Source organism: Tachyglossus aculeatus, chromosome 11 (genome assembly GCF_015852505.1).
Source record: "Tachyglossus aculeatus isolate mTacAcu1 chromosome 11, mTacAcu1.pri, whole genome shotgun sequence".
NCBI lineage: Eukaryota > Metazoa > Chordata > Mammalia > Monotremata > Tachyglossidae > Tachyglossus > Tachyglossus aculeatus.
Window position 1 is genome coordinate 11,438,156 of NC_052076.1, and position 6,023 is coordinate 11,444,178.

The window sequence follows — 6,023 nt, forward strand, 5'->3', positions numbered from 1 at the left end:
GGAGCATATAATAACAGTCAGAAGGCACATTCCCTGGTGAACAGAGCCATTAGGCACAGGAGAAAGACTGGAGCCAAGCACTTAGGAAGTGGTTGAAACGAGAGAAATAGGGATTGGGAGGAGGGCTTGCTGAAGAGGTCCTAGGTGAGAGTGGACACGAGGTGAGATTCGGCAGAGGGAATATGGTCCAGGGAGATAGGATTCTGAGCCACGGGGAAGAATTGAGTAGGAGGAGACGGCGAGCAGAGAGAGGAAGCACTAGAGTCTACAATTCAGAGGAGATAAATCCATACTGCTTACTATTGTGCGGAAGTAGCACTGCAGTCTTCTGGAGTCAGATTTCATGGGGAGAAACAGAGGTAGGGCCTGCCAGTGGCAGTTGGTTATATACAGCTGGTTTAAAGCAAACTCAACTCGAATTTTCTTAACAAATGACTCCGTAGCTAGAGGGCCCTGGCCTCCCCTTTCAGCTGCATTCCAGGTTTTCCCCTGCTGCCTCGTTGCCTCTGAGTCTCTGGGTCATTGGCTGCTGGCAGGATGTGGGAGGCAGGGGTGGGTATATGAGGGGTGGGAGTAGAAGAGAGGAAGACCCAAACATTGCATCTCTTTCCAGGACCCTGGAAAATGCAGCGTTTCAGTTGTCTCGGGCATTTCCCAATAACGTGGGGCCTCTCTTTGGAATTAATAGGGCCAGCCTGACTATGGAGTGGATCTCAGGGAATTACTCCAGCAGAGCGAAATCCCCCTAGGCCTACGCCAGTCTTGATGCACACCTCTGGGGTGGCCCTAGGGGTATATAACTTCTGGAGGTGCAGCCTGGTGGCACTTAGATGCCCCTAATGTCAGTGCCCACCCTGAGGGCATTGGAAGGGAGGGATAGAAGATTGGAATGGTTCAGGACCTTGGTGGGGGTGAAAGCAGTCAGTGTAACACCAAAGATGACTTCGACTTTATGGAAGGGAAACAGAGGAAAAATGGCCTAGTAGAAAGAGCACGGGTTTGGGAGTCAGAAGGACCTGGGTTCTAATCCTAGCTCTGCCAATTGCTTGCTGTGTGACCTTTGGCAAGTCGCTTCATTGTGCCTGTTTCCTCAACTGTAAAATGGGGTTAAAATACCTGTTCTCCCGCCTACTTAGACTGTAAGCCCCAAATGGGACAGGAACTGTCTCTGAGCTAGTTAACTTGTACCTACCCCAGCACTTAGGACAGTGTTTGACTGTTTTAAGAAAGCACTTAACAAATACCATAATAAAAAAAAATGTCTTGTGGCCACCTAGCTAAGAGATGAGCTCTGGTTTAGCCCCCTCCCAACCACTGGCATTGATTTACTTCCTTTGCCTTAAGAAACTTGGTCTTGGGAACAAGCCAAGGAAAGAGAAAAAGTAGTAGAAATGATATTAAAAGATAATCATTTCCCTGGGTGGTATTCTACCAGATAATCATCGTTTCCGAAGAGCAGTGTCTCTTCCTCCTTCTTTCTTTCCCTTTCTCCTAGTCCTGGCCCAGCCAAGAGGGCACATCATGGGGTAGCCCAGCCAGTGAAAGCCCAGACTGCCAAAGCCAACGTTTTGACCAGATCCTGGCTGGATCTAGTTCCTCAAGCAGACCGGCTCGGCTGGTTGTGCAACCTGGGAGCTGGCAGTGGTTTCTAAGAAAATGCACCTCTCAAATCAAAATCCCGTGGTTTCAGGGATTCCTGTCCTGGCCGATGGTCCCTTGCAATCTGGAAGTGGTCTCGGATCCAGGTAAGGTTTGATGAGCACAGACAGGGAAATTCCTCTGTGCAAGCCTTCGGACCAGGGCATATTCAGGGAAATGATCCACCTGTGGAATTGTTTTGATTTTCTAGGGGTGAAAAGAGAAACTAAAAGACATAGGGAAAAGGAATTTAACTCGGACTGGAGACTATTGCTCAAAGAGTTAGGCCACTGGAATTTCTTTCTCATTCCTCAGCCTCCAAAGAAAAAGAAAACGCCCCAAAGTAATCATTGCTAGACCAGGAGTGGCACCTTCCTCTTTTTTTTGAATGGTATTTGTTAAGTGCTTATCGTATGTCAGGCACTGTACTAAGTGTGGGGTTCATACAAGATAATTGAGTTAGACCCAATCCATGTCCCTCATGGGGCCCACAGTCTCAATCCCCATTTTATAGATGAAGGACCTGAGGCACAGAAAATGAAATGACTTGTCCAATGTCACACAGCCAACAAGTAGCAGAGCCAGGATTAGAACCCAAGTCCTTTGAGTCCCAGGCCCGTGCTCTATCCATTAGGCAATGCTGCCTCTCTTCTCCATCTTGCTTCTCCTTATATCATCCCTGTGAATTGAGGATAATGCTGTGTCTGTGAGCTCATGAGGCAGGGAGGGTGGTGGTGGTGTCAACAGTGATGGGAAAGTCATGGAGTGGACAGGGTTTAGATAGGAAGATGAGTTCAGTTTTGGTTATGTAAAGTTTGAGGTGTCAGCAGCACATTTAAGGAGAGAACTGGGGACAGATTTGAAACACCAGTTTCTTACTCTTGCTTCTCCCTGTAGAGTTCTGGAGAGAAGCTTCTGGAGCTGTGTTCTTGAACTGCCCTACTTTCTGTCCTCCAAAGAAAGGGATCGATGGAGCGCGTGCAGCACTGCACGATGAGGCTGTTGGGATTCTCCCACTGTGCCTAGCAAGAAAGGCTTGAGGCAGAGAATGTGATGGGAGAGCAGGGGGATGGTACCAAGAAGTCACTGGATCCAAACCGGAATTGCCTGTGCTTTCCCTGGCAAAGCAGACAGGTTATCCTGTGGAGGCCCTGACCCCACCCCACCCCCAGACTAGCTTCCCGAGGGGAGGAGCAAGGCAAAGTTCTCTGGGGGCATTTCCCTCCCCGCTCCTCTCCCTTCTGTTTTGATGTCAGACTTCCCCCGCTGACCCCAGTAACACCCAGATGGTGCCCACGCTGTCGCCCAAAAGTCTGTACCAATCTTGCGCCTTTCCCACCCCATTCACCCCTAGGGAGACCCATCCAGATAAGGATGAATCCATGGGGATGTTCCCTGGGATCCTCTGGATAGGATAAGGACAGGACTAGATGCTGGGAATTGGTCACCAGAAAAGTGAAAGAGGCTACTTGGAAGAGACACTTCTTACCAACCTGATTCCCAGGAAGAGAACAGGTTTGTTGTAATTGGCATGTCTGGTTGATTATCTTCTGAAATATTTAATTAGAGAGCCCTGCTGGATTGAGTGACATATACACAGACAATCCCCAACTCTGTCCTGGCCAGGGAAGAAAGTTACAGAGCCTTGGGGCTGAAGGGATGGATACCGAGCATCACCTAAACCACTTCCCTGTTTCCCAGTAAGGTCCCATCTAACCCAACCGAAACCTATTGGCATCTCTCCCGTTTGGAATTCAGTTAAGCAGTGGCATTTTCTGAGTGCCAGCTGAATGTAAAGGGCTGAGAAGTGGCATGGCCTAATGGAAAGAGCCCGGGCCTGGGAGTCAGAGGACCTGGATTCTAATTCCAGCTTTGCCACTTGTCTGCTGTGTGGCCTTGGACAAGTCCTTAACTTCTCTGTGCTTCGGTTCCCTCATCTGCAAAATGGGGATTCAATACCTATTCTCCCTCCTACTTAGATTGTAAGTCCCATGTCTTGTGTCTATTCCAATGCTTAGTACAGTGCTTGGCACATAGTAAGTGCTTAACAAATATCACAGTTAGTAAGAGATTGGGAGAATACAACCTAAGCAATATGCATGTTCCTTGCCCTCAATTATCAGTAAATCCGTGACATTTATTGAGAGCTTACTGTGTGCAGAACACTACTGAGTGCTTGGGAAAGTGCAGTATAATAAAGTTGGTAGATGAGACCTCTGCTTACAAGGACCTCACGATCTACAGGGGGAACATCCACTCCCGTGCTTAACAGGTTAAAGCGAATAAGCAAAAAATGCAAAAATGGGTTCAAGCAAATAAGGCTATCAGCTCACATGGGCTGGGCCCTGGGTAACCTTTTCCTCTTGCCCAGCAGTGGGAAAATCCAGTTGGTTGCAAATCCCAGTCCTCACTAAGGAGACCTCCCCGGGAGGTTTTCTCCTGGCCCAGAAGACCCCTGTCTTTCTTGGCTGCAACCTTAGGGGAGATCCTTTTCCTCAACTCCACGTTGAACCTCCGCCCCTCCCCCCATGAATAAGAGCCCGGCACAGTTATCGGAACCTTGTTCCTACATGGTGCTGCCTGGACAGGGAGCACTTGGGAGGCTTTAGGAGGAGAGGTGGGCAAGCTTTACTGTCCCTGTTTTACAGATGAAGGAACTGAGTCATGGAAAAGTGAAGTAACTTGCCCAGGATCAGCTTGCAAACCAGGGTGGAAAGAGGAAGAGGGTTTATCACCGTGTTCTGTTGCAATGGAGTAGCCCAGACTCCGTCCTTGGATGAGAGGGATTGCTTCAGCTGTTTGTATGAATGCTGGCCAGCCTATCTTAATGAGACTTCAGCAGATCACCTCTAATAATAATAATCAACAAGAATAGTGAAACACCAACTTAACTCCATTCTCTGCTTCTTACAACATCTTTGGAAGAGAGGATGGGGAGAGACTTATCCATTGAGCCAGGGATGCTCAGGGAGGTGAATTAGTTTGTCCAAGGTCAGCCCTGCAAGGAAAAGGCAACGTTGAGAATAGAACCCAGGTCTCCTTAATCCCAGCCCCATGTTCTTTTCACTAGGCCATATGACTTTCTCTTTAAATACCATGATTGATTCTCTAGACTGTGAGCTTGTTGTGGGCAGGAAATGTTTCTACCAATTCTGTTGTACTCTCCCGAGTGCTTGGTACAGTGCTGTGTTCACAGTAAGCACTCAAATACGATCATTTGATTGATCGATCAATTGGTCTAAGGGGCAACCTCACATGATTTCTAGAGGGAATTTCTAGTCACTTTCAGCTCATTGACATTAGAACACCCCCACCTTTCATTCATTCATTCATTCATTCATTCATTCAGTCGTATTGTGCGCTTCCTGTGTGCAGAGCACTGTACGAGTACAATATAGCAATAAACAGACACATTCCCTGCCCACGACAAGCTTGAAATGGAGAGTCCGAGCGAGGCCCGATTCCCATCGGGCTCGGCTTGGCCGAACTTCCCGGCCCTGGGGCTTGGTAGTGGTAATTTTCTTGACCAATCAACCAATGGTATTTATTGAGCACTGGCTGTGTGCAGAGCACTGTATAAAGCGCTTGAGAGAGTGCAATATAGCAATGTTATAGATACGTTCTCTGCCCACAAGAAGCTTACCACCTAGAAGGAGACCTATGTGGAGCCCTGATCTGGGGCACGTGCAGTGCTGCTGCTGCCTGCAGGACTCTCCTAGACCTATATGCTGCTGAGCGTCCCCAGAAGAGCTACAGCCTGGCACCGTGTGAGGGCTGGTTGGGGGGCTGCTTCACCCAGTGTGTGGTGGGTACTGGCAGCTGCCTCTGGAGACTTCCTAGATCCCTGTCTTGAGGGCAGGAAGGCCTCACCCCAAGCCCTACTCTCCTCTGGACAGTCTTTCAATCAATCAGTGGTATTTATTGAGCACTTATCTTATGCAAAACACTATGGTAAACACTTAGGAGAGTACACTACAAAAGAGTTGAGTGACATGTTCCCTGCCCCCCAGTAAGCTTCCAGTCTAAGCAGAATTTCAGGTCCAAGTGGGCCAGTTGTCTGGTGAGAAAAGCCCAGAGACCCTTCTGCATTGCTCACACCTAGCTGCTTCAAGCCAGAAGACACTGTGGAGGTGAGACAACTCAAATCTTAGAAGAGCAACCAAGCCATAATAATAATTATTTTATTACCACTACAGTATTTAAGGGCTTACTATGTGTCAAGCCCTCTCTCTAATAAGATAATCAGCTCAGACATAATTCCTTGTCCCACACAAGGCTCACAGTTTAAGGGGGTGGAAGAACTGGTATTTTACCCCAGTTTTACAGGTGAAGAAACTGAGGCCCAGAGAAATGAAGTGACTTGCCCAAGGTCACACAGCAGGCAA